General features: G+C 42.0%; 1 protein-coding gene across 1 annotated transcript in view; it reads right to left on the bottom strand.

Moving 5' to 3' along the window:
• The window catches only part of LOC144599639 (SH2/SH3 adapter protein Nck1-like), a 136992-nt gene extending 125117 nt beyond the window's left edge, over positions 1–11875 (bottom strand). The window contains exon 1 of the mRNA XM_078410779.1: positions 11705–11875. The gene's annotated coding sequence lies outside the window, so the exon portion shown is untranslated. The remainder of the gene's footprint in view (positions 1–11704) is intronic.
• Between the last annotated feature and the right edge of the window lie 732 nt (positions 11876–12607).

Here is a 12607-nt window from a genome sequence, read left to right as displayed (position 1 = left end):
CCCCTCTGGACCAAACTCAGATCCTGGGGAGACAGGGCTTTCTCCATCGCTGCTCCCACCCTATGGAACTCACTACCCCAAACCGTCAGAGACTCCTCCTCACTCACCACATTCAAAACATCACTGAAGTCTCACCTGTTCAGTACTGCCTTCAACCACTGAAGGTCACCTCACCTTCTGTCTCCTTTCTCTGTTCGTTTACTTATTTATCTATTTATTCACTTCCCTATGTTCTTTAAATCCCTGTAAAGCGTCTTTGAGTGTATGAAAAGCGCTATATAAATGTAATGCATTATTATTATTATTATTATAAGCTGTTGGAGCTCTTCCTTGGCCTGCCAGTCCCTTTGCATTTAGTAAGCTCACCAGTGCTCTCTTCTTAATGATGTTCCAAACATTTGATTTTGGTAAGCCTAAGGTTTGGCTGGTGTCTCTAATAGTTTTAGTCATGTTCCTCAGTCTCATAATGGCTTCTTTGACTTTCATTGGCACAACTTTGGTCCTCATGTTGACAATCAGCAATAAAAGTTTCCAAAGGTGATGGAAAGACTAGGTGCTGAGAGCTCTCTTATACCTGCATGAAGGAGACAATTAAACACAGCCAAGCAATTAGAAACACCTGTGAAGCCATGTGTCCCAAACATTATGGTGCCCTGAAATGGGGGGATTATGTATAAACCCTGCTGTAATTTCAATATGGTGAAACCAAAATGTATAAAAATGGCCTTTATTAAAATCTGACAATGTGCACTTTAACCACATGTGACTTTTTCTATTACAAATCTCAAATTGTGGAGTACAGAGGCAAATAAATAAAATGATGGGTCTTTGTCCCAAACATCATGGAGGGCACTGTACCTCATTATATAACTACCAAAAATGCATCTTCCCAAAAAGTAGTTTACCTTTAGGAAGGGCAAAAACTTCAAGAAATGCAGACATGTTTCCTCACTTCAACACAACCGTAGGATCAAAAGCACACTGGGAACTTAACACTGGGAGCCAGTTTCTACATGTCCATGAAGCTAAGATTTCAGCTCTGATGTTGATTCAGCTTTGCCTGACCTTGGTTTGCAATGCAATGGGTCTAGGGTGAACTTCCGGTTTAGAATAGCAATAGAGATACACATTTCTAAAGCAAGCCAAATTTGAGATGGGCTCATGGCAATATGTTTCAGTTAACAAAGTTGAAGGTTTTCCCTCAAGCCCAAAACGACTATTGAATGCAAAGACTGAAGCAACCTGATCATATGAAAATCATATCCATTGTATTTCTTAAATCCGCATTGCAACTTGGTCAGAAGCTTTGGCAACTTGAAGGCAGCCAAGGAAAACCCTTTTATTGGTGTCCCACGAGTGAAGCAGCAGAGGGACTATGCACTGATTAACACAATCAGATTTGCCTCATTTTTCAAAGATGGCCCGACTTCATAGATTCAGTAGCATGCTCTTCTCTCGACAGCGGAGAAAAATGAGGATGTGAATTCAAGCCAGATGTTTTTTTCACCCAGTTTGCGTTTCAGTAGATACCATCTTCTCCAGAGGCTGCCTTGTATTTAAGTCAGAGTTTCAGATGAAGTGATTTCCCCCAAAGTGCCCCTTTCAGCAAAGACCAATATGCATAACTCCTTCCAAGACTCCATAAACCCAAACATTTTAATAATTAAATAAACTGAAATGTGTCCACTTATGTGATGCAGGAAAGACAGCAGGTAATCTCCCAGAACATTTTAATAAAAGATCACCAGGTAATACATTTTCAGTGTAGAGACGATTTACGAGGATGTTGCCTAGACTCGAGGACCTGAGCTACAGGGAAAGGTTGGAAAAGCTTGGACTGTATTTGTTGGAGCACAGGAAGATAAAGGGTGATCTTAAAGGGGTGTAAGGTCATGAGGGGAATAGATAAGGTAGATGCACTGAGTATTTTACCCAGAATAGGGGAGTCAAAAACCAGAGAATATAGGTTTAAGGTGAGAGGGGAAAGATTTATTAGGAACCCGAGGGGCAAATTTTTGCACAGAGGATAATGGGTATACGGAACAAGCTGCAAGAGGAAGTAGATATTATAATAACATTTTGTATAGGAAAGGTTTAAGAGGGATATGGGTCAAATGTGGCAGGTGGGACTAGTATAGATGGGGCATCTTGGTCAGCATGGGAAAGCTGGGCTGAAGGACCTGTTTCCACACTGTGTGACTGAATTATAAACAATAGAGAGGAGACCTGGAATAGGTTTTGCTCGACTTGAGATTTATGATCCGAAGAATGTAGCAGGGCAGAAAATTTACCAAATCACCCAAAAGTAAAACCTCTTCCAAAGTTGCACAACCATCTCAGTATGGCACTGGTATGTCAGGCCATATTTTCCTGAGAATTTCACAGTCCCACAAAGAGCTACTAAAATTTCCCTAGGTAAACATTAAGGAGGCCAGTACCTCAAACACCCAAATCCTGAACTTTCTAATGGATGTTCACTGCAACCTTGCCAGCAACATCCAACACTGCAGCAAGAAACTCTTGAAATTCACAAGTTCAGACTGGAACTTGCCCAAAGAAACAATGCTAAACTTAAAATGGGCATAGGAACATTTCCCATTAATTTAAATGGAGAGGAAGAATGATGTAATTCACTCATTTAAAGTATTTAGTTCAGTTTAGTTTATCATCACGAGTACCGAGGTACAGTGAAAAGCTTTTTGTTGCATGCTAACCAGTCAGCAGAAAGACAATACAGGATTACAATCAATCCATTTAGAGTGTTTAGATACATGATAAGGGAATAACATTTAGTGCAAGGTGAAGCCAGCAAAGTCTGTTCAAGGATAATCTGAGGGATATCAAAGAGATAGATAGTAGTTCAATACTACACTCAGGTTGTGGTAGGATGATTCAGTTGCCTGATAACAGCTGGGAAGAAACTGTGTCTGAATCTGGTGGTGTGCATTTTCACACTTCTGTACCTTTTGCCTGATGGGAGAGGGGTGAAGAGGGAGTGGCCAGGGTGCGACTCAGCCTTGATTATGCAGCTGGCCTTGCCGAGGCAGCGTAAGGTGTGAATGCAGTCAATAGAAGGGAGGTTGGTTTGTGTGATGTCCTGGGCTGTGTCCACAATTCACTGCAATTTCTTACAGTCCTGGATGGAGCTGTTTCCAAACCAAGCTGTGATGCATCCTGATAAAATGCTTTCAGTGGTTCATCTGCAGAAGTTGGCAAGAGTTGTCAGGGACATGCCGAACATCCTAAGCCTTCTAAGGAAGTAGAGGTGTTGGTGTGCCTTCTTGTTCGTTGCTTCAACATGAGTGGCCCAAGGGAAGTTGTTGGTGATATTGACTTCTAAGGAATTTGAAGTTTTCAACTTGCACAGTCATGGGTGTACAAGGAGTAAGGAAGGGGGCTGAGAACACATCCTTGTGGAGCCCCCGTGTTGAGGATTATTGTGGAGGATGATTTGTCCCCTATCCTCACCGATTGGGGTCTGTTGGTCAGGAAGTTAAGGATCCAATTGTAGAAATGAGTGCTGATCCCAAGTCCTGCAAGTTCGCTGATAAGCAGGTGGTGTAATGGTATTAAAGGCCGAGCTATAGTCTATGAATAGGAGTCTGACGTAAGTATCTCTGTTCTCAAGGTGTTCTAGGGATGTGTAGGGCTAGGGCGATGGCATAGTCCATGGACCTGTTGTGGTGGTCGACGAACTGCAATGGGTCAAAGCTGCTGGGTAGACTGGAATTAATGCATTCCATAACTAGTCTCTCAAAACATTTCATGATGGTGGTGTTAAGGCCACTGGACAGTAGTCGTTTAGGCACGAGGTCTTGCTTTTCTTCAGCACTGGGATGATGGTGGTCATCTTGAAGCAGGTGGGTTCTTCAGAACGGAGCAGAGGGAGATTAAAGATGTCTGCTAATACTCCCACTATCTGGACCGCGCAGCTACTAAGGACACTGCCAGGAGCTCCGTCTGGTCCAGTTGCTTTTCGTGGATTTACCCTCAGGAAGGCTGATTTAACCTTTGCTGCAGTCACCCCGGGGAGAGGCATACTGGAGTCTGAAGAGCCAGGTGTCACCGCCCTGTTGGCCTTCTGCTTGAAGCAAGCATAGAAAGCATTCAATTCATCGGGTAGGATCACACTATCACCAATGATGTTGCCTGACCGTGCTTTGCTATTCAGACCATGCCACATTCTCAGTGTGATCGAGTGATTATACTGGGGCTCAGTTTTGTCCCGGCATTGTCTCTAGGCACCCTTAATGGCTTTGCGGAGATCATAGCAGGCTTTCTTGTACTCTACCTGCACATAATCCATATCCCTCCATGTCTCGAACATCTCCTTTAAACTTTCCCCCACTGATCTTAAAGCTATGCCCTCTGGTATTTGATTTTTGTTCTATCATGGAAGAAAGACTATACCTCAAATTCAAGTACAGACACGCTATGCACAAAATAGAATTGAGTTATGGCAATACCAATTAAATTGTATGTTTTTGAAATTGGTGCAAGAGCAGCAAGTCTTGGGGATAGAGGTACACAAAGCCTTGAGGATAATATGGCAAGAAAGGAGTTTCTAAAAAAACTTATGAAGTCCTTGGCATTATGGATGCATACAGTACTTTTTTTTTTAAAATGCCAGTTGTTAGATTCTGGGTTACCACATAACTTTAAAAAATACAGAAGTAATATACCAGAGGATACGACAGATCAAGCATTTGTTATGTAGAATAACTTGCAGCTTAGACTCTTTTCCTTGGCATTGACAAGGTTCAACGGACATTTGAGGGAGGCACTTAAAATGGCAGATAGTTTTCACTCTAAAGAGGGGAAGCCTGCCCGCTGACAATTGATAACCAGAATGAACACAGTAAGTGACTGTTAAATGAACCATAAAAGTTTTTACAATTTAAAAAAAAACAGCAACACCTGCGAAACCTGGACTGCAGTCTTTGAATGAGTGTTGGAGCACCCACAGAGCCACAGCTTAAAAACTAAAATGAGCAAAGAGTTGAAAGGCAAAAATACACCCTTCTATCTAGAAAGATTAGAAACGTGGAATTACACAAAGCAATTGCATGGCTTTACCAAAGAACCCACAAAAGCATGAATGGGCTCCCTCCCAGCTGTATAAGTCTCTGCACTTGCATTCAGTGTTTCCTCATGAAAAAAAAATTGTTAACCACATTCCTGTGCACCAATTAGTTTTAGCTTACACCTGTGGGGTGAAACAGCAAAACATACGATTGGGGGGGGGGTAAATGCACAAGAACACAACATGTGCAGATTTTTATTAAAGATAAAGTTGAGTTTTCACCAACCACCCCTCTGCAGTAATGAATTTTTCTGCAAAAATCCGATATGGATAAATGGCAGGGGCCAATGCTTAATATAAGAAAATAACTGCAGATGCTGGTACAAATTGATTTATTCACAAAATGCTGGAGTAACTCAGCAGGTCAGGCAGCATCTCGGGAGAGAAGGAATGGGTGACGTTTCGGGTCGAGACCCTTCTTCAGATGCTTAATATGTTTGAAATCTTTGATAACTCCCAGAGCCAATCACATACAAAACACAATAATAACTTTTCAATAAAAACTGAAAAACGAACAAGAACATTCCAATAGTAAGACAATAGACAATAGGTGCAGGAGGAGGCCATCCGGCCCTTCGAACCAGCACCGCGATTCAATGTGATCATGGCTGATCATTCTCAATCAGTACCCCGTTCCTGCCTTCTCCCCATACCCCCTGACTCCGCTATCCTTAAGAGCTCCATCTAGCTCTCTCTTGAAAGCATTCAGAGAATTGGCCTCCGCTGCCTTCTGAGGCAGAGAATTCCACAGATTTACAACTCTCTGACTGAAAAAGTTTTTCCTCATCTCTGTTCTAAATGGCCTCCCCCTTATTCTTAAACTGTGGCCCCTGGTTCTGGACTCCCCCAACATTGGGAACATGTTTCCTGCCTCAAATGTGTCCAACCCCTTAATAATCTTATATGTTTCAATAAAATCCCCTCTCATCCTTCTAAATTCCAGTCTATACAAGCCTAGTCACTCCAGTCTTTCAACATATGACAGTCCCGCCATTCCGGGAATTAACCTAGTAAACCTACGCTGCACGCCCTCAATAGCAAGAATATCCTTCCTCAAATTTGGAGACCAAAACTGCATACAGTCTCACTAGGGCCCTGTACAACTGTAGAAGGATCTCTTTGCTCCTATACACAACTCCTCTTGTTATGAAGGCCAACATTCCATTGGCTTTCTTCACTGCCTGCTGTACCTGCATGCTTCCTTTCAGTGACTGATGCACTAGGACACCCAGATCTTGTTGTACGTCGCCTTTTCCTAACTTGACACCATTCAGATAATAATCTGCCTTCCTATTCTTACCACCAAAGTGGATAACCTCACACTTATCCACATTAAACTGCATCTGCCATGCATCCACCCACTCACACAGCCTGTCCACGTCACCCTGCAACCTCATAACATCTTCCTCACATTTCACACTGCCACCCAGCTTTGTGTCATCTGCAAATTTGCTAATGGTACTTTTAATCCCTTCATCCAAGTCATTAATGTATATTGTAAATAGCTGTGGTCCCAGCACCGAGCCTTGCGGTACCCCACTAGTCACTGCCTGCCATTCTGAAAGGGGCCCATTTATCCCCATTCTTTGCTTTGTCTGCCAACCAATTTTCTATCTATGTCAGTACCCTACCCCCAATACCATGTGCTCTAATTTTGCACACTAATCTCCTATGTGGGACCTTGTCGAAGGCTTTCTGAAAATCAAGGTACACTACATCCACTGGCTCTCCCCTTCCATTTTCCTAGTTACATCCTCAAAAATTTCCAGAAGATTAGTCAAGCATGATTTCGCCTTCGTAAATCCATGCTGACTCGGAACGATCCTGTTACTGCTATCCAAATGCTCCGCAATTTCGTCTTTTATAATTGACTCCAGCATCTTCCCCACCACTGATGTCAGACTAACTGGTCTATAATTTCCTGTTTTCTCTCTCCCTCCTTTCTTAAAAAGTGGGATAACATTAGCTACCCTCAAATCCACAGGAACTGATCCTGAATCTATAGAACATTGGAAAATGATCACCAATACATCCATGATTTCTAGAGCCACCTCCTTAAGTACCCTGGGATGCAGACCATCAGGCCCTGGGGATTTATCAGCCTTCAGTCCCATCAGTCTACCCAACACCATTTCCTGCCTAATGTGAATTTCCTTCAGCTCCTCCGTCACCCTAGGATCTCTGGCCACTAGAACATCTGGGAGATTGTTTGTATCTTCCTTAGTGAAGACAGATCCAAAGTACCGGTTCAACTTGTCTGCCATTTCCTTGTTCCCCGTAATAAATTCCCCTGCTTCTGTCTTCAAAGGACCCACATTTGCCTTAACTATTGTTTTCCTCTTCAAGAATCCCATGAAATTTTGGAATGAAGTATCAGCCTAAATGGCAAATGAATTACCCGAAGGGGTGACCTTATGGAGGTGTATTGAATCACAAGGGGAATAGATAGGGTGAATGCAAAGAGTTTTTACCCAGGACCTGGTAGAATCAAGAACCAATGGTCATAGGTTTAAGGTGAGATGGGAAAGATTTGATCTGAACCAGAGGAGAAACTTTCTCACTCACAAAGTGGTGAGCATATGGAATGAGCTGCCAGCGTTGGTCGTTGAGGCAGGTGCAATAACATTTAAAAGGGACAGGTACATGGATAGAAAAGGTTTTCTAGGGATATGGACCAAATGCAGGAAAATGGGATTAGCTGGACGAGTTGGGCAAGAGGGCCTATTTCCACACTGTATAAATATTAGTTTCATAAAGGGAATAAAATGTTGCAGGTAAATGCAAGGAAGGAAACTATTTCAAATGGTGCAAAGTAAAAAAGTAAATTCAAGATGTATTAAATTAAACTAAGTGCACTAAAATGTTTTGAGTGAACAAAAATAGATAAACTTGGACATCCACTTGGCAAAGATTGGCAATTAGCAAAGGATAATCATAAATGTCACCCGTGTAGTGAACAATTAAAGGTATTTAACAAAGATTTTTTGAGATGAATCCTCAGACAGGTAATATTTTAATGGATATACATAAGCAGATCAGTAGGCAAAGCAGTGGGAAAACAAAACACTGACTGGAATGAAACCATTCCAGATGCTGGGAAAGAAAATCACAGAAGCTCAGGAAGTTAAACTCAAATGACAGAATTAACACTCAACAATAGCTTTTCAGTGTACCTCAGTACACGTGACAATAAACTGAACTAAAGACTTGTGTTGATGTACCAATGGACTAAAAAGTGGCCAAAACAACTCTCTTCTTCATAGACAGGAATAAATAGGTCATTTACAAATTCAGAGGCCTCAACTAGTGCAACAATAAAAGTCAACGATTTTAGTAGAAAAGGTAGAACGGTAGAGTATTTTACAAATGTGCTGTTGTTAAAATAAAGATTTAAAAGAATGGAGCAATGGTAATGTATGAAAGCAGATCCACTGCTTGGACCAGCACACAAAGAGTCACCTGACTTTGGTGCCATCTTTGCTCTTCCTTTTCTGGTCTGGTCCAAAGGAAGAATTTAATTGTCATTAAGAGAATGCAGTACGATTCCTGGTATTGTAGAACAAATCAACAGGGGCAGATTAAACAGGCTGAGCCCATACATTAGAATGAAGATTAGAGATGATACCAATGGAGCATACAAAATTCGTAAGTCGGCTTGACATGGCAGATGCAGAGTTGATGTTTTTCATAGTTGGGATGTCTAAAACCAGGAACCGGTCTCAGTGACAAGGGTCAGCCATCCAGGACAAAGATAAGAAACATTTTCATGCAGAGAACACTGAATCATTGGAATTCTCTATCCAAGATGGATGTGAAAATTCAATTACTGAACAATAAATTTGTAAATATTAAGGACATCAAAAGATGTAGAGGTAATGCAGGATTGTCACACCAAGGGAAAATATCAGACATGATTACAGAGGTTCACATGTACCTCTTCCATCCTTGTATATTGCATTTGATGCTGCTGAAGCCTCCTTCTTTACATCAGTGCAACCGGGCATAGACTGGGCAACCAACTCAATGAAGGTTTGAGCTCAGTCTCTCAAGACCTGTTGCATCTCCCGATTAATAAACATTTTAACTCCCTTTCCGTACTGATATTTCTGTCCTGGGGCTATTCCATTAACAGGGTGAGGCCACACACAAACTGGAAGAACATCACCTCATTGGGTACCTTACAAACCAACAGTATGCACATTGAATTATTCAACTTTAAGTATCACCAGTCCCAATTCCCCCTCTCTCTTTCCTGAGCCCCCATCCCAAATTGTCCCCGCCCCCCTCAGTGCATACCATACGTCCCAGTATAGTATCCCTGCTACCTTTACTCAACATTCCAGCATCTGCAGTATTTCCATCAGTTATGATCATATTGAACTGTCCTAAGGAACAGATTTACTTCTCCTGCTTCTACTCATCTTCTCATGTCAATTACAGGCCAGTTAATGCAACAGCTATAGAAGTCAAAACTGAAAATCTTCAATTGAAGAAACATTTACCAAATTTCTTACCATGGAAAGAATAATTTAGAGCTACCAAGAAGAATTTCCAAATGTGATCATACTTTACAAATCTCAAATTCATTGAGGAAATACGATAAAAACGTCAAATTATAAAGAGATGAGAGAAAGGTTGACATTTATAGGAAAAAAAATAATGTCAGTTGGTTGATGCATATTGGTATTAAAAAAATTGAGATACCTAGTTCCCTGAAACAGCAATGGGATAAAGAGGGAGAGGTTTCGACAAATAGCATCACCACACCAGTTAAAGCTACTGGAAATCTACACTTATGTATCTCACTAATAATCTGAAGATAATTAAAAATCTGTAACAGGCTTCAGAAGTTGTGTTTGTAATTTACTGGGCAATCACCTTAAGAAGGTCATCGAGGATTTAGAGCATAAATGTTTTATTGGAATATCGTTGAGCTTGAAGAAACACTTTACAGCATTTTTTGTTTCTATTTCAGATTTCTGTTATCTGCATAGTTTTTTTAATTATTTCTCCAAATCGTGTGGGGGCTCATTGAAATATACAGGAAGGAAACAGTTTGAAATTTAGAAAAATATGGATGAAACATGGAAGCAGTCTGTGTCCAGTAACATCTGGTATAAAAATGAAGGACTTTGATGAAAGATTATATGCAAAAGAGGGAGATCTGAGCAGGAGCCACGGCGGACAGTTGAGGGGTGGTGGGATTGACTTTCATGGTTGTTGGTTGCTGCCGAAACTATGCAAATATTTATGGTTAGATTGGGGAGGTGGATGAAAGGGGGGGGGGGGGGAATAAATGAAGTGATTCGCAGAGACTGGGCAAATGCTCGATTTGGATTCCTTGCCTGCGTAGAAGGGAAATGCCTGCAATTAGCTGGTTGAATAACCCAGTTTCCAGGCAGTGACTTGCATGATAGTAATTTCTAAATTTGGCAGGAGCGATACAAGGATGAGAATGCCGATTTCACAGAAGCAATAGTCCACCAATGTATACAACGAGGAACAGAGTCGAAAAGTGCCACGAGGGAGTAATATTAACACCCATCCGTTGTTGAAAGGAGAAGAAAAATCAAAGAATGTTAAAGTGAAAGATTTGCTTTTGGATAGCGGCTCTGGTGATTTCATAACACCCCTGGGCGCTTTAGAAAGTGCTGTAATTCTAATGTAGAAAATGAGGTAGAATGATGAAGAGGTCTCGCGTGTGATAATACATTATTATTTGATAGTTGCTTTAACTGGCGTTGATAAAACAAACACGTATTTCTGCTTATTCACAAAATGCTGGAGTAACTCAGCAGGTCGGGCAGCATCTCGGGAGAGAAGGAATGGGTGTCGTTTCGGGTCGAGACCCTTCAAGTATTTCTGCTTGGTAGCTCGCGAATTGGAGGCAATGCTTGGCAAGGAAGAGACACACCATAAAAGTTATGATTGATTCTGACCATTCCCCTCCCTAAATAGTGGGAGCGAGCAAACAAACTTCAAATATTTTTGTTTGATCACCAGATCTGGAAAAGCGTTGACAAGACAGAGTTTCCTTCGATTATTTTCAAACGCTTCAAGCCGCGTTTTCTGTGCATTCCGTGAAAGATCTGTCTGGATGCTGCTAATTCATATATGTGTTCTCAGAAGGGAAATTGGTTTTTAAACAAAGATGAAGTTTCCGACGTGGAAAAAAAATGTGGCGAACAAAAGGTTCGCGTTAAATGTGAATAATAGTGAAGGGAGGTGGCCGAACGGTTCTGAACGCAGAGAACAACCTTGTTCACTGGTTAAGCAGAGACACGAAAGGGGGGAAAGAGTGCACAAAAGTTTCTTTTTCTGCTACCATTCCAGTCTGCAACTGTTTCTCTCCAAACGCTGGAGGATTCGGTCATGGATACGTTCACGGATACCGTCGTTCGTCGCCCCGCAACCAAAGTGTGGACCCTCCTAGATCTAATTCCACATCCAGCCGCCCCCTCTCCTCTCTGGGCCCTCCGTTCACTGACTAACCGGTTGCGGTGACCAACGGAGGCGATCAGTTCCATTCACTCACCGCTACTTTCCGACCAGCAAACAATTAAGACTCAAACAATTTTTTTTTTTTTAAACCCACACACACACACATTAGGGGGAACTAACCTGAACAAAAGACCCGCAGTCTTGAAAACTTGGTGCCAAAAGCAAGACGATAACATCCACCGAAGCTAACAATCCAGTAACAAAGTGAATCCTTTTCTCTCTCTCTCCTCCTTTCTCCAGTTAAACTCTCCTCTCGCCTCCCTGCGAAAGTCTCAGTGCGCATGAATACCCTCACGACCGCGAGTTTTACTTGAGGAAGTCCCGCCCTCACTCTTTCCCATTGCTTTGATAGTCGCCCTGCAACCTCAGTGACTGGCTGCGGCTCCCGCCCATCGCCGGCTTATCTCTTCTCGCCTGGGCTTGAGCTAGCCACAATTGTAACAAAAGTGCTGCTTGCTACAATGGCTCAGTGTGCGGCTTCAGCCCCACTCGTCCCACTCGCTCTGCGGGAACTTCGCACCGACTCAAATGAAAGGCACGACCGTCTCTGAGATTATTCCACTCCTTTTTTTTAATTTTCGGTGGAATAATTTTATTTTTTTCAGGCTGAACGAGGAAAGTTCTAACTTTGCGGTGACGTCATTGCGATAGTCATCCGCAATCGCGGAAGGCAAAATTGTGAAAATACAGTCCGTGACATTGTCCTGGGAAATAAGAACAACCTCGTCTCTCCTCACACAGTGGACCGTGCAGAAGCTCCAAATACTAGCAACATTGCTCCGATGGGAGGGAGGGAGGGAGGCATTTCTTTGTCATGTACTTTAAAGAACAATGCAGTGCAATGTTTACCTTAAATGACTCGGTTTGCTTTGTTCTTTTGCTTTGTTCTTTAAAAAAAAAAACACATTGTCATGATTACATTGTCCAACACAACGACCGTAAAAATAAAAAAAAATCGAAACCATTCTTTGCACACGAGTTGCATGATTGTGATACTAATTCGAGACTGGGTCACTGTTACAA

This window comes from Rhinoraja longicauda, chromosome 13 (assembly GCF_053455715.1).
Source record: "Rhinoraja longicauda isolate Sanriku21f chromosome 13, sRhiLon1.1, whole genome shotgun sequence".
Classification (NCBI taxonomy): Eukaryota; Metazoa; Chordata; class Chondrichthyes; order Rajiformes; family Arhynchobatidae; genus Rhinoraja; species Rhinoraja longicauda.
This window is presented reverse-complemented; position numbering and strand designations above follow the sequence as displayed.